The 23,686-nt window shown below is 46.9% G+C and overlaps 1 protein-coding gene across 2 annotated transcripts in view; it reads right to left on the bottom strand.

Moving 5' to 3' along the window:
• Positions 1-23,686, bottom strand: part of LOC121277133 (beta-1,3-galactosyl-O-glycosyl-glycoprotein beta-1,6-N-acetylglucosaminyltransferase-like) — an 86,490-nt gene that overhangs the window by 5,699 nt on the left and 57,105 nt on the right. For both annotated transcript variants that reach the window (XM_041186183.1, XM_041186182.1), the window contains exon 2: positions 7,484-7,574. The gene's annotated coding sequence lies outside the window, so the exon portion shown is untranslated. The remainder of the gene's footprint in view (positions 1-7,483; positions 7,575-23,686) is intronic.

The raw sequence follows: 23,686 nt of genomic DNA, 5'->3' as shown, positions 1-23,686 counted from the left end.
CTACGTTGGTTCTTGGTTTTCCAAGGGCACAAATATAAAATTCTCACCCTTGAATTTAAATTATTCTATTGCCTTGCCCTCACTATCTTTGCAACCTCCTCCACTAGCCCTACAAACACCACACCAGCCCACCACAAACTTTCCATTTTCCAGGTTCTGGCCTCTGGTGCTTCCTCTCCTCCCCTCACCCACCATAGGTAGCTATGCCTTCATCTGTCTAGGCTCCAAACACTGGGGCCGAATTTTTGCTGAGTTGAGATGACTGGGGAGCCCTTCAAAAATGGCAGATGGGTCTTGATTCTGGGATTCCTGACCCCATTCCTGGGAGTTCCCAATTTTCAGGAGTGCCTTTTAAGGTTACAGGCTGTTTCAAGTCGCAAGCCCACATGATGCACTCCTGCCCTGGCTGGCTCCACTGTGGGGAAAAGCTTGCCCTAGTCCTCCACAATTTCCATGAAGTTGGGCCAGATTTTCAGAGTTGTGGTTCACAGAACCTCAGGGGTGTCATGGACCATAGTCTGCATGAGGGAACCTTTTAAATGGTAAATTCAGAAGGTCCTTCTCATGCCCCCACCCCCCAGGCCAAGGTATGCCCCCCAGAAACTCTTATGGCCCCTCATGCCAAGGTATGACCCATCCATCCCCATGACCCCTAAAAAACGCACGTGCCAAGGTATGCCCCCAAACAACCCCCATGCTCCCATGCCAAGCTGTAACACTTCCATGCCCATTCACCCACTATACATAGCATAGAAGCAATGAACCCAACAGTGACAGTAAGATGTGTAATAAAGTTTTTTTTAAAACTCAATGATTAATTCATAAGTTTCCATTTTCTTAAAAAAAACTTTTTATTATAGACCAATAAAAATGTCAATCACCCAGACCCTTTAAAGTATCAATAGCAGAAACTTAAAACACTTTAAACCTCTTCATCTTGTGTAAATAAACATTGGTGAATGGACGTCTTAGATCAGAGAGCCAGAGCTGCCAATCGAGCAATGTTTTCTCTGGGGCTCAGGTGTTTCAACAGTCTAATGGATTTCCAGGCTCTCAGTCAAGCTTCATTATGTATGTAGAATGATTTGTTTCCTTCAAAGCTTTTTCTTACACATCCTACTGTCACGATATCCTTCATTGCTTTTATATAATGTATAGTGGGTGAATCGCCATGGAAATGCCATACCCTGGCATGGGGGGCCATGAGGTGTCATAGGGGGTTGCTTGGGGGAGTGTAGCTTGACATGGGGGCATTAGGGGCCATAGGGGGTGGTTAAGGTGGCGTGGCTGGAGCACAGGGAGTGTGTGGGGGGAGCAGTGGGTGCGAAGGATGAGGACTGGAGGCCCTTTCTGTTTTTATTATAACACGGATGAAATCCCACAGCACCAAGGCGAACCTTTTAAACAGCCTGCCTCAGCACCTGGCAGTCCCATGTCTGCCTTTGAACTTTTTGCTGTGTCGGCTGGCCTGACTGCAGCCTACACCACGTCCCCTCTGCAATGAAAATCCTGTTTTTGCAGGCACTTTCTCTCAAGGCGGGTGCAGCAAGCCAGGGATTTTCCCGAATCCCGCCACCGCTACAGGATAAAAATCCAAGTCTAGATTTCCCAACCCTAAACTCCTCTGCCTGTTCACCTCCATCTTCTTATTAGGACCCTCCTTAAAACCCAACCCTTTGACCAATTTTCCTTATACCTTTTCGAAGCACCATGCAAGAAGGTGTTATATGAGTGCAGTTTGATAGCAGTTTATTATCAAATTTCACAAGTAGTCTGGATTGCCAAGTATTCCTAAATTCAATGCATTACTCCAATTTTGCTTTCTACGGGGTATTTTTTTCCTATTTATTATTCTTAGTAAATTGGGTAACGTGTTTGTGTTAAAAGCCTTTCTGAATTATTTTATTGTCAAACCGCTTGGGATTGTTTCCCTTAAAAAGCCATTGTTTATGTTAAAATATTTGACCGAATTATCTCATCAAATGCTATGAAGTAAGGTGATAATTTCATCTTAAGCCTTTTCTGTGCTTTTCAGAGTCCTACAATATCATTTTGTTGAGATTAAGGGTTAAAACTCAAGTGAGACCACAAGGGATTTTTGAACTTTTATTCATCTGGAACTGCACAAACCAAAACGGCAAGCAATACGAAGATTGAAAACGCTGTCAACTGTGATGAGGATAGTCTTGAACTTCAAAATGATATAGACATGTTGGTGGATTGGGTGGTCAAGTGGCAGATGAAGTTCAATGCAGAGAATTGTGAAGTGATTCATTTTGGCAGGAAGAATATGGAGAGACAGTATAAAATAAAGGAGGTACAGGAGCAGGGGGACCTCAATGCATGTGTACATAAGTCATTGAAGATGGCAGGGCATGTTGACAGAACAGCTAATACAGCAAATGGTATCCTAGGGTGGTATCAGCTCAGATTTGCACAAGATGCGGTAGTGGGCGGGAGAAAGGATGTTTTACCCGCTGACCGCAATGGCAGCTTTTCACGCCGTATTATCCCATTCCACGGGCTTCCTGCCTCATTGATAATGGATTCCCAGGAAACATGTCAGATTGCTGGTGGGTCAGCCTCTGATTCACCCGCCCCGCCATCACCTCAGGCCATCTGTAATCCGGGTACCATGATTAAAGGGCGCCACTGCACAAAGCTAGCTCTCTCTGCGGCATCAAAAGCTGCTGGAAAGCCATGGTTGCCAAAGGGAGGAAACATGCAACCCCCAAATTTAGCAACGCATCCCTTGGTTGCCTACTGGACGCTGTGGAGGCCAGCCGTGAAGTCATCTAACTCCGATCTGGGCAAAGACCAGCAAGCAAGGCCACTAATCCTGCATGGGAGGTGGTGGCAGCAGTGTCAGCGCCAATGCCCTACAAAAGAGGACAGCCACCCAGTGCCGAAAGAGGATGAATGATCTCCTCCATTCAGCCAGGGTAAGTCACTCTTCTCATCACTCTCAACTCACACACTCACAAACCCATCACATTTCACTCACTGCCAGTTCAAGGGGCATCACCATTCACTCTCACACACACACCTCCATCTGCCCGGTGGATTGTGTCCTCATCCCCATCATTGTGCCACTTACCACCCATACATGCCAGGCATCCTTATCATCTGGCCTGGCAGGCATCTCGGTTACACTCTCTCCAACTGTATTCATACAGGATAAACTGGCATAGAACAAAAGGGAAAGGTCGCAGACTGGTAGACGAAAGCCTGACATCAAGGTCCTCACAGACTTAGAAAATAGAGTCATTCAACTGGATGGCCAGTTGATCTGGACTGGTCCTGTGCTGACGGTTAAGTTGGCAGTGCTCAACCAAGTCAGGATCCAGCAACATTCTTCAGACAACCATGCTGTGAGTCAGTTCCCCTGTTCCGCAGTCCCCTGACATGCACTAATTATCTCTCCTTGCTTTCGCAGGCACATCTGGGAAGCAGCCGAGGAGGGTCCAGAACCCAGGTCCTCGACTCAAGTCCTGAAGGCACCTCAGAAGAAGAACCTAATGACCCCCTAACTGAAGACTCATCACAGTGCTCAGCTATACCCTCCACCAGGGCAGGGACAAAAACCTCGGTAGGAACTAGTTCTAGAGCAGCCTTGTTGCTGATCTAGCACAGTAGTTTGCTGATCCACACCAGGCAGCGGCAGGGACTTCCCAGCTTTCCGGCATTCGGAGGATGGCTGGAGGCCAGAAATTTGCTGAGTCTGAGTCTTCTGATGAGCCTCTGGACTCGGTCATACCTCAGTTGCTGGAGCTTTAAAGACAAGCCTGGGAACATCAGGAAGGCACGGCTGCTGCATTTCTCAGATTGCAAGGAACGATAGAGTGGGTCTGTCCACCTCAGGCTGAGGTGTTAGTGCTGGCATGCCAAAGCACCAAGTTTAACACTGGTATGGTGGCGGCCACCATGGAGACCTTGGTCCAAGACGTCGGTCCTGCACTGCTGCATGGGCTGAACTCCATTGCTGATGCCATAGTTTAGTTGGACTCCAACAGTTTGTACATGAGAGGGGTGCAGGGCAGCTTGATCTCACTCCTGCTTCCCCCTCTTCTTAAGGAGTCAGCCAGGAGCCCTCAGGCACCCAGAGGGTGCAGGATCAGCAGGTGCACACTCTGGGGCCATCCACCCAGGTTACTCCAGGAGCGTCTGGCCCATCCGAATCCCCTCTTCCTGTGACCCCAGCAGCTCAAGCTCTGCAGGCCGAGAAGGGTGTCAATGTTTTGCAACAGGATCCTGAAAGCAGGCCGGGGCCCTCGAAGTCTCGGCCCTCCAGAGGATGCCCATAAAGGTCATCACAGACAGGGTGTAGTAGTCAGCAGGCTGCCTTCACCTCCGCTCTGGATGGCTGGGGAGCACCAAGAGAAAGCTGCATGGTTAGAAAGGTTAAGAAGATGTAGTCGCACAGCCTGGGCACAGGTGTTAATCACTTATACATAGTGTTCACTATTGCAAATAAACTCCCAATGGTTCCTTGTTCTGATGAGCAGTGTTCATATCACTCAGATGTGAAACCTTCATTTCTGCACAAGATGAAGGCAGGTGATTCAGTCCTGGGCCTCTTCTCTGTGCAGTGTGTAACCTTCAGACCAAAGTGCTGGTCAGGCTTCACAGTCCCTAGATACATTACTGATGCCTGCACCTCGATGGTGCTGGTCATTGCTGCCAGGATGTCATGGGCAGGCATCAGAGAGTTCCGACATTCTCTCAGCGTACTCTCAGCACCTTTGAGGTGGGACTGGTCCCCCATCTCTTCAGCATCTGTGACCAGTTACGCTGTGCTCCTGAAGGGGTCAGCTACTGAAGGCTGACAAAAGATCAAGTGCATTTAAAGTTTCATGGCTGCATCTCCATGATAATAACCCTGATCACAGAGCACAAGTAAGCTGCCCTCACCCAGGCAGGAGTCAGACATTCACAGAGGCAATGTGAAGATCAATGGAGTGTCCTCACTGCATTTCATCATCATCCCCCTGAAATCTAGCAACTATTAGGGCCTCCGCTGTGTCTCTAAGCACTGAGGGTATGTGCACTGCCATTAGCCACACAGGAGTCAAACATTCACGGATGTCAGGACTATCCTCACTGCATCTCATTATCATCCTCCATGAATCTTGTGGCTATGAGGGCCTCACAAGCCTAGTCTGGCCAGTGCGATGGCCTCATTGCTGGCATCTTCGCCTTGAAGGAGCTCACCATCGTCATCCTCTTCAATGTCCTCTTTATCGGAGGGTATGTGCAGCTGTTCCACCTCTTCCTCAGCCAGGTCCTCCTCATTTTGCATTGCTAGGTTGGGTAGCGCGTAGCAAGCTATGATCATGCACGACACCCTCGATGGACTGTATTGCAGTGCTCCACTGGACCTGTTAAGGCACCAGAACCTCATTTTCAAAATGGCTATCGTTTGCTCTACCAAAGTCCATGTCGCAGAAAGAGCCTGGTTATATTGTCACTCTGCTGTATACTGAGGCTGACGCACAGGCATCATCAGCCATGTCCTCTGTGGCTAGCCCTTGTCCCCGAGGAGCCAACCCTGCAGCCTCTCTGGATGCTGGAAGATGTCAGAGACCTGTGGCCTGCCAAGGATGAGATCTGTGAAAATCCCAGCACTCACGCTTTTTGGCTCTCCTGATCCCGGGCAAAGTGCACAAAGATGTGTGCCTTTGTGAAGACGGCGTCCATGACCTCCTGGATACACTTGTTAGTGGTGATTTGCAAAATCCCATACAGGTCACCTGTGGAGCCCTGGAAGGAGCCACTGGTGTAAAAGTGGGGTGCTACAGTCACTTTCATGGCTAGTGGCAGTGGGAGCCTTCCATGTTCCTGTAGCACCAGAGTCTACAGCAGGTAGCATATGTGACTGACCAGTTCCCTAGACATGCACAGTCTTCAGCGACACTGGTTCTCAGTCATCTGCAGAAATGACAGGCACTATCTATAGGCCCTGGGTCTAGCAAGGCAGCGACGAGCAATGGCTCGCCATGAATCTTCAGCTCCGTGTGCAGCGGGCCCTGCTTTCATCTTGAGGGAGGTGCTCCTCCCTTTGCCGAGCCAGGCACCTCTGCCACTCACTTGTTCTACTTCACTGCTCTCTGTAAGCCATGAGGAATACCGCTGAATCACCAGGTTCCATAATCCTGATGTTCTCCTCCTGCAGAATCAAAGAGCAGTGTATGGGTTAGCATGGGTGCGCTAAGAACTTCTGTTGCTTAAATCTGAAGGTCCCTTCATGCATGCAGGAAAGTGCTGGCTACCACTGGGATGGCCAGTGTGTGCTCATTGTGTGTCCAAAACCCCACTCCACTTGACCAATTGGCGGCAGCTTTGCCCACTGGACTGCATGCTGTGCTCTCAGCTCAGATTCAGGCATTCTCCTAACCCACACTGCAAGGTGCATTGTTAGCTTGAATCATAATGAATACTGGTTCAAACCTTAATAAAGACATTGCAAGGGGCTGTGAGCATCTCCACCAGTGACTGCGCCATGGCCACCTTTTGCAAATGGATTCTACAACTTGGCCAGTCAGTCACTTGCTCTGGTGCCCCTTAAAACAAACATTAATTTGCAGTCTGTGCCCGGGTGGGGGGGGGGGGGGGGGGGGGGGGGAGGGGAGGGGGTGCGGGGGTGAAAATTTCTGGAGCATTTGGTGCACTTTCAATCCTTTGTGTTGCTTGAGTGGGCAGAAAAGCTTCAGAGGCCCAACTCCAAGCATGTCAATAGAGCTGCAGGTGAACGGTCTCAGCTATGGAAGAATGGTCACTTTTGACAAGACTTTGCTGCTTCCCTCGCCACCCTCCCTCCCCCCCACCCACTCGGCATGTACTGAGTCTTTCCTTCAATCTGTCGGTGCTGCCTTGCCCCCCTCCCCCCCCACCCCGCCACCCTCCACCCCACCTTGGTCTGACCCACACTGCAGCCCTTGCCCCAGCACAGCACTGAAAGCCAGCCAGGTAAAAGTGACTTGCCTGTGCCCCGCAAATGTGTAGTGCCTCATCTTTGATGTCCTACGGGTGATGCTCGCAAGTGGTGCACAAGGTTGTGTGCACTCACTCTCGAGTTCCCCTCAAAGTTCAGGTTGACAGGGGCATTGAGTATAAGCGTAAGGAGGTCATGTTGAATATGTATAAGACACTAGTTAAGCCTCATCTGGAGTACTGCATCCAGTTCTGGGCGCCAAGCTTGGGAAAGCATGTGAAGGCATTGGAGAGAGCGCAGAGGAAATTCACAAGAATGATTCCAGGGACAAAGAACTGTAGCTATGAGGATAGATTGGAGAGATTGGGACTCTTTTCTTGGAGAAAAGAAGGTTGAGAAGATATTTGATAGAGTATTCATGACCCTGAGGGGTATGGACAGGGTAAATAGTGAGAAACTGTTCCCACTCAAGACAGTATCAAGATCTAGAGGGTACAGATTCAAAATAATTGGCAAAACGAGTAAAAGTGATGTTAGGAAAAGTTGTCTTACCCAGAGGCTGGGTGGCGTCTAGGACGAACTTCCTGAGAGGGTGGTGAAGGTAGGTTTGATCGAGGTATTCAAAATGGAATTGGACTGCTACCTGAAAAGAGAGAATGTACAAGGTTACAGGGATAAGGCACAGGAGTGGGATGAGGTAGAACACTTTTTCAGAAAGCCAGTGCAGACTCCGTAGGTCAAATGGCCTCCTTCTGCACTGTAAAGTTTTTGTGATTCTATGACACATTCAGCATCAACCTGCTGCAATAAGAACATAGGAAAAATTGGAGTCTATTTGACTAGTCCCAAAAATGAATGACCCATTTCCCTTAAAATATCCACCATATTATCTAAAGGGCTCAAAATATATAAAGGAGCAGATATTTTAATAGTCAACCAGACAGACATCTGAAAGTGATGTCATTTGCATCACTTAACATGTCTATATACATGATTCATTCATTTTTATTCCATGCTTTTCCACATAACATTATGAATTGTTGATATGCTTTTTGGGTCAGCCTCATGTTACAGGTTGATCCGTAGCTTAATTAAGTATAACATCTATAATCTGACAATAAACTCTATCATAAAAGTGAAAACAAAGCTATAATAGTGATAGTTTGCCAGTTATAATTTTAATTATGTGAGTGGCATTCTCAGTTACAATATGCATTTATCCTAGAAAATCCAAAAGGCCAATACTTAGCCGACTCAATTGTCTCAAATTACAAGAATGAATTGATTTTGATTCCATTAACATGTCCTGACCAATGTTCCCTCTAAGCTGTGCACTCTCACTGCAACCTGAAAGTTCCCACATCGGCTGTGCACAAGTCGGCCCTTTTAAGTTACTGTGCATGTGCCGCTGAGAACAGGATATAAAGGTACCATGCATTTAAACTAATCACCCACACACTCCAAAAAAAAACTAGAGTATCTTAGTCCTGACCCAGGGAAAAGAGTTGTAGACAGTATGAAAATCTATGCAGAATAGGCTGTAAGTGCAATGAAAGTCAATTGACAAGTACAGGATACAGAGCAGCATCAGAGAAGGAAAGAAAAGGAAGCAAATCCCACACTCCAGATTCCACCACCACATGGGATGTGCCCAAAGATATGAGGTTGAGAATCAGCCTATTCAGTCACCTGATGACCCATCGTAGAAACTCATGACCCTGAGTAGAAGTCATCCTCGAATCGAGAGACAGCTGACGACAATAATGATTATAGGGTACTGTATTCATTTAAATTCATCCATTATATAAATATTAGTTTTTGACATGGGATTACTTTGAAACAGCTGAAACAATCAAGGCACAGGCTGATTAGAAATTGCTACCATGATAAAACTATGCTGGGGCTCTGTACTGTCTTGGAGCAGCACTGGCTGATAAATATTGGTATAAGAGGTCTGTGGCCTGTGAGCAATGAGCATTCATATGGATAAAATGTTATGTTTCTGCGGCAGTTTTTAACCTCTGTTTTGGTCATTCATTGCTGAATCCCCCACTATCAAAATCTTGTGAGTTACCATTGACCATAAACTGAACTGGACTAGCCATATAAATTCTGTGGCTACAAGAACAGGTCAGAGGCTAGGAATTCTGTGGTGAGTAACTCACCTCCTGACACCCCAAGGCCTGTCCACCATCTACAAGGCACAAGTCAGGAGTGTGATGGAATACTCTCCACTTACCTGGATGAGTGCAGCTCCAACAACACTCAAGAAGCTTGACACCATCCAGGGCAAAGCAGCCCGCTTGATTGGCACCCCATTCACAAACATTCATTCTCTCCACCCCTGATGCACAGTAGCAGCCGTGTGTGCCATCTACAAGGTGTAATGCGGGAACTCACCAAGACTCCTCAAACAGCACCTTCCAGTCCCACGACTGCTACCATCTAGAAAGACAAGTTATCAGATGCATGGGAGCACCACCACATGCAAGCTTCCCTCCAAGCCGCATGCCATCCTGACTTGGGTATATATCGCCATTCCTTCACTGTCACTGGTCAAAATCCTGGAACTCCCTCCCTAACAACACTGTGGGTGTTCCTACACCACAGGGCCTGCAGGGGGTCAAGAAGGCAGCTCACCACCACCTTCTGAAGGACAACTAGGGATGGGCAATAAATGCTGGCCCAGCCAGCAAAACCCACGTCCAGTGAATAATAAAGAAAAATTAAGGTGGTTACTAATAAACCCAAAAGGGAATTTACCCAGAGAGTGGTTAGAATGTGAGATTTATATATCGTAGCAATCAGCTGAGAAGAATATCATAGGTTTATTCAAGGAGAAGCTGGCTAAAACATGATACAGAGAGGAATTGAGGAATATGTTGACGAAGTTAGACTAATAGAGGACTTGTGTGGAACACAAATGCCTGCATGGACCTGTTGGGCCGAATAGCTTGTTTCTGTGCTGTAAATGCATTGCAATACTTTGCAACATATTCAGCACTTTAAACCAAAGTGGTAGCCTGGTTTCATTCGAAACAATTATCACATCTGAAGACCTTTAGTGATAAATGCTGCTTAGGTTTCCATCAATAAATAGCATAGCTGTGGCAGCCAGGACTCCTTGTAATCTCATGCTATTGCTAAGCAACACACCCAGGACTAGGGAGCCATATAATAGTAATTTATACCCTCAAATGCAATGACTATTACTAGAAATGGACTCAAAATATCTTCTGAGTACCCACAGGGTACGTTTAATATATCACTGCTGCTTGTGGTAGGTATTTTGGCATTTGAGCTCCTGAAATTCATCACAGGATACATTTTAATCTGTGCTCATAGTGATGGGTTTCACATGTCAAAATGCACAATGAGAATTTAGTAGAGGCAGGGGGTGGGTTTTCTCTACCTATTAATATGTTGGGAACACGCTAATCTGAAATGAATTTAAGCCAGTATTAAGCAAACATTCTATGATAAGCCAAACACAAGCTCCAAACTGAAGCTGCTTCTGGAACAGAATTTCATCAAAATGCTCAACTTTAGGAACAAGAGAGGTGCTTTTGTGATTTGCATCTTTCTGCTTGCAGCCATGCTCACAGGGTTTGGGATATAGCCCCCAGCTCTGACTCATGATCCCTGTGAGTGTAGTATTCCTGCTGGAATTGTAGGGTTTACCCAAGTACAGTATCTCACCCTTCACTGGGACACTCTTCAGCCCCCTGTTCTGAATGTGAGCTTCAATAACTTGAGATAATTTTAGTGATAGCGACCACGACATGGTACAGTTTAGGTTTGTTATGGACAAAGAAATAGACAAGTTGCAAAAAAAATGTTTTGGATTGGGGGAGAGTAGATTTTAGTAAAATTAGGCAGGATCTGGCCAGGGTAGACTGGGAACAGCTACTTGTGGGGAAATCTGCAGAGGAGCAGTGGGGGGTGTTCAAAAAGGAAATGGGAAGGGTACAGGCTCAACATGTTCCCTCTAGGGTGACAGGAAGGAGTAACAAGCCCAGAGAACTATGGATGACCAGAGATATTCAGGTCACGATGAGTAGGAAAAGAGAGGCTTTTAGCAGGTACATGGGAAGCAAATCAGCAGAGGCATTAGTGGAGTACAGAAAGTGCAGGGTGGAGCTTAAGAGAGCAATTAGGAAAGCAAAGAGGGAATATGAGAAAGCTCTGGCTGGTAAAAGTAGGGAAAATCCCAAGATATTCTATAAGTATATCAATGGAAAGAGGATAACCAGGGAAAGAGTAGGGCCCATAAGGGACCAAGGGGGCAATCTATGGGTGGAGCCACATGACATCGTTAGAGTGTTGAATGAATACTTCACATCCATCTTCACCCAAGAGAATGAGGATGAAGGTATCGAACTCGGGGAGAGAGACTTTGAGGTTCCTAAACAAATTGATATAGGGAGTGACAAGGCATTGGAGATGTTGGCAGGCTTAAAAGTGTACAAATCTCCAGGTCCGGATGATTTGTGTCCCAGACTGATGAGGGAGGCAAGAGAGGAGATCGCAGGGGCTCTGACCCAAATTTTTAATTCCTCTCTGGCCATGGGGGAGGTGCCAAGGGACTGGAGAACAGCTAATGTGGTTCTGCTATTTAAGAAGGGTTGTAGAGATAAACCAGGGAACTACAGGCCAGTGAGTTTCACGTCAGTGATAGGGAAACTATTGGAGAAAATTCTGAAGGAGACAATCTATCTCCACTTGGAGAGGCAAGGTTTAATCAGGGATAGTCAGCATGGCTTTGTCAGAGGGAGGTCATGCCTAACAAATTTGATTGAATTTTTTGAGGAGGTGACCAGGTGTGTAGATGAGGGTAGTGCAGTTGATGTAGTTTATATGGATTTCAGCAAAGCCTTTGACAAGTTCCCACATGGGAGACTTATAAAGAATGCAAATGCACATGGGATATGGGGTAATTTGATAAGGTGGATTCAAAATTGGCTTAGTTGTAGGAGACAGAGGGTGATGACAGAGGGATGCTATCATGACTGGAAGCCAGTGTCCAGTGGCATACCACAGGGATCTGTGCTGGGTCCTCTATTATTTGTGATTTATATAAACGACATGGATGACTATGTGGGGGGTAGGATTAGTAAGTTTTTGGATGACACAAAGATTGGCTAGGTGGTTAACAGTGAGGTTGAGTGTCTTGGGCTACAGGAAGATATAGACAGGATGGTCAAATGGGCAGATAAGTGGCAGATGGAATTTAACCCTGAAAAGTGGGAGGTGATATACTTTGGAAGGAATAATTTGACAAAGAAGTATTCAATGAATGGCATGGCACTAGGAAGTTCTGAGGAACAAAGGGACCTTGGCATGTGTGTCCAAAGATCTCTGGAGCCAGAGGGGCATGTTAGTGGGGTGGTGAAAAATGCATATGGGACACTTGCATCTATCAATCGAGGCATAGATTACAAAAGTAGGGAGGTTATGTTGGAGTTATATAGAACCTTGGTGAGGCCACAGCTGGAGTAGTGTGTGCAGTTCTGGTGGCCACATTATAGGAAGGATGTGATTGCACTGGAGGGGGTGCAGAGGAGATTCATCAGGATGTTGCCTGAGATGAAACATTTAAGTTACGAAGAGAGGTTGGACAGACTTCGGTTGTTTTCGTTGGAGCAGAGAAGACTGAGGGGGCGACCTGATCGAGGTGTACAAGATTATGAGGGGCATGGACAGGGTGGATAGGGAGCAGCTGTTCCCCTTAGTTGAAGGGTCAGTCACAAGGGGACATAAGTTCAAGGTGAGTGGCAGGAGGTTTAGGGGGGATGTGAGGAAAAACTTTCTTACCCAGAGGGTGGTGACGGTTGGGAACGCGCTGTCTGGGAGGGTGGTGGAGGCAGGTTGCCTCACATCCTTTAAAAAGTACCTGGATGAGCACTTGGCACATCATAACATTCAAGGCTATGGGCCAAGTGCTGGTAAATGGGATTAGGTAGGTAGGTAGGTCAGGTGTTTCTCACGTGTCGGTGCAGACTCGATGGGCTGAAGGGCCTCTTCTGCACTCTGTGATTCTGATTCTGAGGCATAAACTTGCAACTTTTGAGCACGGCGGCTGACTGAAATATCGCGCGGGCGTGGGATGACGTTGGAACGCTCATCCATTTTTTGCCAACTGTAAGGTTGCATGGGCAACAAAAATAGCATTCAAGTACTTGCTTAAGGGCCTTAACAGCCCTCTAAACTGTCGGCAGGTGCGCTGCCGATGCTCACCCAACACCATTGTGCACTATTTTACTCCTGATCAGGTCGAGTGTGCGCCCGCCAGCAGGACAAAAATTCCTGCCCTAGGTGTCGATGGAGTTTTGTTTATCTCCTGGCCGATGCCACAGTGAGTCAAAATCAGAAAAGATATCTTTGTTCCCTTTGTCCTCTTGAGGGATAAGGTGCTTTAATCTATAAAACCCATCTGGTAGCTCTGATGAGAAGTTCCAGTTTTACTTACCTTTTAAAATTTGGGCCCACATTTCTGCTCCCGGGTTGGGTGCTCAGAGATGGGAGAATTCCCGGCTCTGCTAATGCGACCTTTAAAAATGGCCACAAGAAGGGGTTTGGAATAGAAATCGGCTGATTTAAATGGTCAGCATCTTCCATAAAATGCGCTTGCGAGTGCCCCGACCTGACTCCAGTCCGGCCCCTGCGGAAATAGGAAATGCTGTGTTTGGGGGTGGGATTTAGGATTTTCGGCTATCTCCGCCATGACTGAAAGCCTCCGTCATGGCAAAAATCTGTTCTGTGGTCGTTGAAAATATGTCTTTAAAGATTTATAATAGCATCATGCAGGCACTGTGTCATGACAAGAGTTATTACAGTCACACAAAAGCTGCGTCCAAACAAAAGATAGCAAGACAGAAAATGTCCTCAAGTTCCTTTGTCTTTGCAACACTGTAAACATTGCAGGAACATTTTATCATTGTATTTGATAGCAAAATGAATGCTTGTACAATTTTGCAATTCAATAACAGAAATCCTCTATCCATGTTTACCCAGGTAGCAATCAGAGAATCCATGGAATCTCCCGTAATCAAGTGAGACTTCCTGTCTTATACAAAAGGTAGCAAGCTTGTAACCTTGTACAAACAACAATTTAACAATGTTTCCACACCTAGCATCCAGAGGACTCTCAGCCCAAAGTTGTATATTCTTTACAAATAAGTTACTTGTTTGTTCACTGAATTCTGGGCAATTTTACGTGCATATATCCAGTGGATAGAGATTGAGAACGCTCCAAACTCAATTCAAAGTGAGAAGCCCTATTTGCTATGATGGATTTTATAAGTTTGCGATCTCAATTCATAGCTTGGCTACCAAAGGTGGTGGTGGTGGTCTGCCTAAGGGCAGGTCCTCATTTCTCCATGCTTCACGGTCTTGCACTTGCCACCTCAGTTACTTGTTGCCTGGGGCAAGTCTGAAAAGGGCGTGGACGACTACTTCCTGAGGTCTCAAATGACCATACTATCAAAGCTGCATATGAGAAAGCTGGATGCAGGTCAATGGGCCCAGCTCCAAAAGGGGAGCTAAAACTCATGGGGTAGAATTTTCGGGTTGGCGGGTGGCCACGATCAGTGGGCCCACGAGCGGCCAAGGAACGGACCACCTACCGCGATCAGTCCCTGATTGTGATTTCACGCTGGCTGACCAACGTGAAATGCACACTGAAAGGCTCAGTGCTGACGGGGTGGGAGCGGAAGGAGGGTAAGCACTGAAATCTGCGCGGGCAGGGGGGGAGCACATAACGAAAGCTCCCTGAAGGCTGAGAGCTGCCTCAGGGAGCCGAAGAATTTAAAACCAATCAATAAAGATTTGAAGCTGCATTGAACAATGTCCACACTTCAGATTCACTCACATGAAAATATAGATGATGTAAATTCTGTCCAAACACTTTTATTTTTTTTAAATCAATAGCAGAAACCTTATCACACCCTTGGATGTCTGAAAGTCTGCCCAGCAGATTCGCCTGCCGACCGTAAGGTTGGACGGGCAGTGAAAAATCACCGTCAGTTGTTATTTTAATGGCCTTAATAGGCCTCCTAATTGTCATCGGGCCCGCTGCTGACTCTTGCCCGCGCCTGCTGACTGAAATATCGCACGAGTGCTCGATGACGTCGGAATTTACACAGAGCTTCTCTGCTTCAGTAGTCTTTGTTGCATCCTTCCTTGTAGAACATATAAACCACAGGCAACTTCAATATCAATGATTGACAATGTCATGAAACCACATTGCTGACTAAAGTGCTAAATGTGAATGAGGTGATTAATTTAATGGTTACAAGTAATATGCTGATGCCTGATCAGATAAGCTGTCTGACTTGCCTTTCCTGACATTCATGGCTCTGCCTGGGTCATAAATCTCCATTGCTTCATTTGGGTGAGGGTTATGATATTGGGTACTCTTCCCTTGCACTAGCCCATCTCCCTGGCGCTTTGTTTTGTGGAAACAGTGGGAGAATTCATGAACAGCTGGTTCAAAAGTAAATGGAGATGTGTAAGGTTTATTCATATGCTGAAAGCTGAAAAAGAAACAAGATGGAATCACACTGGGGGGATGATAGGTGGAAATGCAAATATATGGAGTGTGTAACTGGAAAAACTCAGCAGGTCTGGCAGCATCGGCAGAGAAGAGTTGAAGTTTCGAGTCCTCATGACCCTTCAACAGAACTAGGTGAATCCAAGGAAGGGGTGAGATATAAGCTGGTTTAAGGTGGGGGGTGGGGGTGGGGTGGTGGAGAAGTGGAGGGGGGGGGGGTGTGTTGTTGTAGGGACAAGCAAGCAGCGATAGAAGCAGATCATCAAAAGATGTCACAGACAAAAGAACAAAAGAACACATAGGTGTTGAAGTTGGTGATATTATCTAAACGAATGTGCTAATTTTCTTAATTAGCACATTCGTTTCGATAATACCGCCAACTTCAACACCTATGTGTTCTTTTGTTCTTTTGTCTGTGACATCTTTTGATGATCTGCTATCACTGCTTGCTTGTCCCTACAACCACACCACCCTCCCCACTCCACTTCTCCCCACCCCCCCCCCCCCGCCCCCACCTTAAACCAGCTTTTATTTCACCCCTTCCTTGGATTCACCTAGTTCTGTTGAAGGGTCATGAGGACTCGAAAGGTCAACTCTTTTCTTCTCCGCCGATGATGCCACACCTGCTGAGTTTTTCCAGGTAATTCTGTTTTTGTTTTGGATTTACAGCATCCGCAATTTTTTGTTTTTATATATGGAGCGTGTAGTGAGGAAGGAGTGGTGGAAGGAGTCACTTTTTGTGCTAGGATGTGAAAAGAGAATGGTGCTAGTGTGCAAAGAGCAAAGGATATGGTAAATGTGTTTCGAATGAGAAGGAGTGGTGTTTCAGTGTGCCCTTGTGATTGTATGTTGAAGGATTTAATGGAAGGGAGGAATTGTTGAGAGTGGTGAGGGAATGGTGGAAGATGTGAGAAAGGTGAAAATGAATGCTTACTCTTGCTGCTCTCATGAGGTTGTTGTAACACTTTCTAAATCCAAGTCATTAATATAATAGTCTCTGTAGCTCCATAGACTGCTATCTCGTCAGAGAGAGATAACTAGTGGTGGTGAGTTTAACCTGAGGGTCACCACACCTCAGGCGAGGAGCAAGGTTGACAAGGTGGAGCTTTCATGGATGACCTCAGCCAGTACAGGAATTGAACCTGTGCTGTTGGCATCACAAACCAGCCAACTGAGTTAATATAGATGTAAGTAGCTGAGGTCCCAGCACTGATCTCTGCCCCAGTTAACTAGTTACAGTTTGCCAACCTAAAAGTGACCCATTTATTCTGACTCTCTTTCCTGTTAGATAACAAATCATCTGTCCATGCTAATGTATCACCACCAACACCATGAGCTCTTATCTTGTACAGTTACCTTTTATGTTAACCCCATTGCCTATCAAGGAGAGGTGGTTAGACTCTCTAGTTGAAAATGGTTATTGCGTGGCACTTGTGTGACGCAAATGTTCCTTGTCACTTGTCAACCTGAGTCTTAATATTATCCTATTATCCGGGTCTTGCTACATGCAGACAAAAGCCGGGATTTTCCGACCCTGACAGCGGCAGGCATTGTCATGGGCACCGTTACGGTTCTCCAAATTTTTCCTCCCACCCATTTGAGGGGAGGGCAATGAGCAGGTCACTAGAACTGCATGACAATGAACTCATGTCTTGCAGCTCTTGCTGTAAGACATTGAGGTATTCCACCACCTTCTGCTGCTTTCTCACCTTCACTCTGATCTACCTTGTCCAATGATGACTACTGCTGATTTTCCTCCAAACTCACAGCTCTCTGTAATATGAGGTTGTGCAGGGTGCAGCACATCACTACAATGCGGGTGACTCTTTGGCATACTGTAGGGAAATCCCACAAATGTTGAGACACCTAAACTTCTGCTTCAGCAACCAACCCTATGGCATGCTCAGTATAATGAGCATGGCGATATCATGGCTTTGATTATACCTACTGCTCATGTATATTAGGGGTGAAGATGGGCGTTATGACGATGTGAGCAGTATCCTCCAGCTGCCATCCTAGCACATGCCTGGGAAGGCTGACTGTTGGAGGGATGGTAGGTTATTTCAGGACAAATTCATCATGGCAGTTATACCTTACAAAAACTTGCATGATCCTGTTTCAATGATGGGACACTATTGGATGTTAATGGAGTGAAATTCTTCTTATTAATAAATGTTGCTGGCTGGATTTCTGGTGCCCTGATAGCAACATGTGTACAGTCAATGACGCCCTGGATATGAGGAGACCAGCCACTGTTATAAACCCCTGAGACCTTTCTGTTAACAGCTAGGGTTTAAGGGAGAAGGAGATCTGTTACTTAGACCTGGTGGACAGAACGTCGGCGGTCTAATTAATTTTGTTGTGTACTGTGGACATTTGTCCTCTGTAACACACTAGAAGGAGATGGTGGCAAAGAGGTTAAAGGCTTTGCTGACCCCCTAAGGCCAATGGCGAAGTATGAGTCTCCACCCCACCGCTACCCAACCCCCCCCCAACCCAACTCCCAGCTCGTCCAACAGGCAGCAAGTCCTGTTGCTGGAGGTTACAGGTGTCTGCAACTATCCATTTGGAGACATGCAGACTCCTAAAGCATTGCTCCTCAAATAGATTAAAGAAAGTGACACTTGACCTGCAAATCCTGTATGATCAGTAATGCCTCATGTGAGCTGTCTTCTGCTCCTGCTCATTTTCATTTTCCTCAATGGCATTGCCCCTCCCTACCTCTCCAACACACTCCAACCTTCCAAAATCTATGTACTTCTCCAATTCTTGAGCATCCTGGTTTTAATTGCTCCATCACTGGTGGCTATTCTTTCAGCTGTTAATGCCCTAAGCTCTGGAATTCCCTCCCAAAACTCTCTGTCCTCCTTTCTTCTTCTTCAGGTAGCATCCTTGATTATTTGAGGCTTACTGAACCATAGTTTATGTCCTGATTTTATTATGTAACAGGGTGGAGAAACAGGTGCCGAGTCTACATCAGCCAGAACGGGAATCAAAACCTGCAGTGAAGACATTGCTCTGAACCACATGCTAGCTGTCTAGCTAACTGAACTAACCACAGCCCCCTACCACATCCTCTTTTAAGAGGATCCTTGAAACCAACACTTTGACAAAGGCAGCAAAAAGCAAAACACTGCGAAAGCCAGAAATCTGAAATAAAAACAGAAAGCACTGGAAATATTCAGCCCTTGACCTGAAAGGTTACCTTTGTTTCCCTCTCCACAGATATGACCAGACCTGCTGAGTATTTCCAGCATTTTCTGTTATTTCTTTAACCAAGGTTTAAGTTACCTATTTTACTATCTCGTCATGTGGTTCAATGTCCAATCTTGTTTCATAATTGATCATGGGAAATGCCTTGCGAAGTTTTACTACGTTAAAGGCACTATATAGATGCACATTGGTGTTGTGGCTAAGGGTACTGCTTCTGCTCCTTCCATCCAAGTGTTTTTCCATCCAAATGGAGCTAGTTATATTTTCACCTATGATGTGTACAGGAAGGTTATTGAGGATGATAGGTAACAAAAAATGTCAAAGAAGCAACCTGGAAGCTGGAAACCCTCCGGCAAAACGGGTGATCCACTGATACACAACCAGCTCCTAATTTCCATATTTTATATGGATATGTGCAAACACCAAGAAGTTTACCTACTTCAAAAAAATGGGTCAAATTCAACAGAATAATAGGAGCTTGCTTTGTTTATGTGGAAAAGTAATCCATTATTCATAACAAATGACTCTCTTGGAACTTGGGTTTTAAATGTCACTTGCTTTTTGGCAGTAAAGCACCTGCACCTTTCAAACTTTTTCTTATCAAGGGCCAGTCATAGACAAAACCAGTTGTGGCCCACATACACATAAAAACCAACTTAATTAATATTTTTCTAAGGGAATACAAAAATGTTCACTCACCCAGTGCTTTAATGCGATGGCTGAGTTTGCTTTTCCTTATGAGTAGCACAGCTTCTGTGCCTTAATCACAGAACCCCTGAAATTTAGTTCAACCTTTTGCTTGCGTTCCTTTCCCACACTCTCTGTCTCTCTCTCCGAATCTCTCTCTCCTTTCCCACTTTTTCTGTGTGTCTCTCTACTTTCCCAATCTGTCTCTCTTTCCTTTTTCACTCTGTCTGCCTCTCTCTTTCTCCTTTCCCACTTTGTCTGTGCCTCTCTCTCCCTTTCCTTTCCCACTGTGTCCCAGGTGTCTTGCTCCCTTTCTCCCCTACCCCAGGTTACACACAATACACCACCCGAGTGGTAGCAGGCAGCTTCCTGTCCCTGCCCTGTGGTCCTGCTCCCAGATCTCAGGACTCGCTCTCTCCCCACAACCTGGGACTTGGGTGACTGCAGTCAGGACTCAGGCATCAGAACATAGCACCAGCTCGCCCAGAGTGCAGCACGTGTGGGGGCAGGGCTGGATTTTTAAATCTCCCCGCGGGCTGGATGAAAAAGTGCAACGGGTTGGATCTGACCCCCCCAGGCCAGAGGTTCCCCGCCCCTGATCAAAAGGGATAGTGAAAAACGCTTATTAAAAGTCTAGGGTTTTGAGCAGTTATAGAAAAGGTTTCACTATCCCGAGATTGCTGCTTTCCATTGCTTCCTCTTGCTTTAAAATGGTAAAAATATAATGCATCATAGCTGCCAAGCGCTTGCATTTTGATCGAGCAACCCGTGGGCTGACATTTCGTTTGTGGTCCCGATCCCACTGTCGGGAGGAAGTGCTGGTTTGGAACCCATACCTGCTGGCTTTGGGATCCAGAGGGCGATTTTTGAGGAGGTGACCAATGGCTGCCTCTGTCTGCGCTGTTCAATTAAGGACAGAGGGTGGAAACCTGAGGCAGGAGGACCAATAAAGAGATTGGCCACCCCACTGTCAGATATGGGAGATGCTGGTGCCGGTAGGTGAAAGGGAGGGTGCTTTGAGGCAGAGGCGTCCTTTGAAAACCTTTTCAAAAGCTTCAGTAAAAAAGTGATCACAGTTGCCAGACTGTCATTATGGCTGTAGCTGTGTCCACCAGTGTATGTAAGCTGTGGGGGTAGGGTGGAGTTTAAAATGATGCTAGATCACTGTTCCCCATGTCTGCTGCTGGGAGACCACCTCCAGGCATTGGCTGGGCTTTGGCCATCGTGGGAGGCCTGCCAGCTGACAGTAAAAATTCCAGTTGGCCTCATAACATTGGCCTAAACAGGCCCTTTGATGCCTCAATTGGCTACCTACTGCTTGCAGGTGGATAGCACAGACCACCATCCTGCTGAACCAGCCTCTACCAACACAGAGAACATGCTAATAAATGGGCAGGTCACTCTCTGATGTCAGTTTTCCAGCCCTGAGATACAATTCGGCAACTCTGTCCAGTATTTCTGCATCAAATTCTCATTACAAAGAGAGCATTTTCTTGGGGTTTCGGCAGAAGTTCAGTGGGAAATTCTGTTTACCACTGAAGATCTGAGGAATTTCAACTCCATAGCCTTTGGGCGGAATGGTCCAAGATTTTCACAAAGTGCGGTAATGGGGAGGGGAAAAGGACATTTGACCTACCGGCTGCAATGACGGCTTTTCGCACCGTATCATCCCGTTGCCGGTGCATCCTACCTCATTAATAATGCATTCACAGGAAACAGGGCAGATCACTAGTGGGACAGCCTCTGATTTGTCCACCCTACCATCGCCTCGGGCTTTCAGTAATCCAGGCGCCATATTAAAAGGGCACCCCTTCACAGAGCTAGCTCTCTCTAAGGCATCGAAAGCTGCTGGGAAGTCGTGGCTGCCAAAGGGAGGAAACATGATGTCCCTAAATTTAGCAATACCTCCTTCAGGTGCCATCGGCGGAGAAGAAAAGAGTTGACGTTTCGAGTCCTCATGACCCTTCGACCGAACCGGTTCGGTCGAAGGGTCATGAGGACTCGAAACGTCAACTCTTTTCTTCTCCGCCGATGCTGCCAGACCTGCTGAGCTTTTCCAGGTAATTCTGTTTTTGTTTTGGATTTCCAGCGTCTGCAGTTTTTTTGTTTTTATTCCTTCAGGTGCCTAGTGGTTGCTGTGGAGGCCTGCCATGAAGTCCTCTACCCCCACACTGGGTGAAGACTAGCAAGCCAAGTCACCAATCCAGCATGGGAGGCGATGGCAGTGGTGGTCAACACCTACAGCCTACAAAAGAGTTCAGATGCCCAGTACTAAAAAAGGATGAATGGCTTCCTCTGTCCAGCCACGGTAAGTCATTCTACTTATTACTTTCAGCTCACACTTGCAAACCCATCAAACATCAACAGGGATCTCACTCACTGCCAGTTCAAGGGACATCATCATTCACACTCTCACACACACCTTCATTTGCCCTGCGGATCATGACCTCATCCTGTCCATTGCACCACTCACCGCTCACACATGCCAGGCATCCTTCTTATCTGGCCTGGCAGGTGTGCTGCTTACACTCTCTCTGTCTGTATTCCTGCAGGGCAAACTGGCACACAAAAAAAGGGAGAGGTTGCGGACCAGTGGAGCAAGGTCCTCACAGACTTTGAAAAGAGAGTCATCCAACTGGCTGGTGAGGATCTGGGCCTTCCCTGTGAGGTCAGCGCTGCTCAACCAAGTGAGGATCCAGCAGTGCCACATCCATCAGACAACCATGCTGTGAGTCACTTCCCCTGTTCCACAGTCCCCTTTTATGCACTAATTATCTCTCCTTGCTTTCGCAGACACATATGGGAAGCAGCCGAGGGGGTCCACGGCCCAGATCATTGACTCAAGCCCTGAAGGCAACTTAGAAGAAGAATCTGATTACACCCTAATTGAAGATGCCTCACAGTGCTCATCCACACCCTCCACCAGCGCAGAGACACACACCTCAGTCAGACCTAATTCTAGGGCAAACTCAGGATCACATTGTGGTGAGTACATCGCACTGTCTGATCCACAGCAGGCAGCAGTGGCAGGCACTTCCCAGGTTTCCGGCACTCAGAGGACTGCTGGAGATCAGGAATCTGCTGATTCCTAGTCAGACTGAGTCAGTCATACCTCAGTTGCTGGAACTGCAAAGGCAAGCTCGGGAACGCCAGGACAGTATGTCCGCTGCGCTCCTCAGATTGCAAGGCATAAGGAGTCGGTCTGCCTTCAGTCTGAGGTGTAGTCTTCAGCATGCCAATGCACCGAGGTCAACACTCGTGGGTTGGCAGCCGCCATGCAGACCTTAGTCCAGGACATCGGTCCTGCACTGCTGCATGGGCTGAACTCCATCACTGACGCCATAGTTGGCTTCCGACAGTATCAAAGCAAGAGGGATGCAGGGCAGCTTGATCTCACTCCAGTTTCCCCTTTTCATCAAAGAGTCAGCCAGGTGCCCTTGGGTACTCATAGGGAAGAGGGCCAGCAGCTGGACATCACAGGACTCTGGGAGCGTCCAGCTCAAACGAATCCCTTCTTTCTGTGACTCCAGCAGTTCAAGCTCCACAGGTGAAAGAGGGTGCGAATGCCACACAGCAGGACCTCAAAAGCAGGCTGTGGACCTCCTGGTCTCGGCCCTCCTGAGGCGTCCGTCAAGGTCATCACAGACAGAGTGTGGTAGTCACCAGGTTGGCTCCAATTTTGCTGTGAATATTGGGGGAGCACTAAGGCATAGCGGCAGGGTTAGAAAGGAGATGTAGTTGCACAGCCTGGACACGGGTGTTAACCACTTGTGCTTAATATTCACTATTGTAAATAAACTCCCAGGAATGTCTCCCTGTCTATGGCTGCATGTTATGATGAGCAGTGTTCCTGTTACTCAGATCTGAAACCTTGGTTCCTGTACAAGATAGAGACAGGTGCCTCTGTCCAGGGCCTCTTCCCTGTGCTTTGTGTAACCTTCAGGCCAAAGTGATGGTCTGCCCTCTCATTCCCTGGACACATTAGTGATGCCTGCACCTTGATGGTGCTTGTCATTATTGCCAGAATGTCAGGGGCAGGCATCACAGAGTTCTGTCATTCTCTCAGAGTGCTCTCAGCACCTTTGAGGTGGCGCTCAGCCCCCATCTCTTCAGCATTTGTGACCAGTGACGCTGTGTGCCCGAACGGGTCAGGTGCTGAAGGCTGAAAAAGGATTAGATGCATTTAAAGTTTCATGGCTGCGTCTCTATATGACCCGAACACAAGCAAGCTGCCCTCAGCCAGACAGGAGTCAGACATTCACAAAGGCAATGTGAAGATCTATGGAGTGTTCTCACTGCCTGTT

Source organism: Carcharodon carcharias, chromosome 4 (assembly GCF_017639515.1).
Source record: "Carcharodon carcharias isolate sCarCar2 chromosome 4, sCarCar2.pri, whole genome shotgun sequence".
Taxonomy (NCBI): Eukaryota; Metazoa; Chordata; class Chondrichthyes; order Lamniformes; family Lamnidae; genus Carcharodon; species Carcharodon carcharias.
This window is presented reverse-complemented; position numbering and strand designations above follow the sequence as displayed.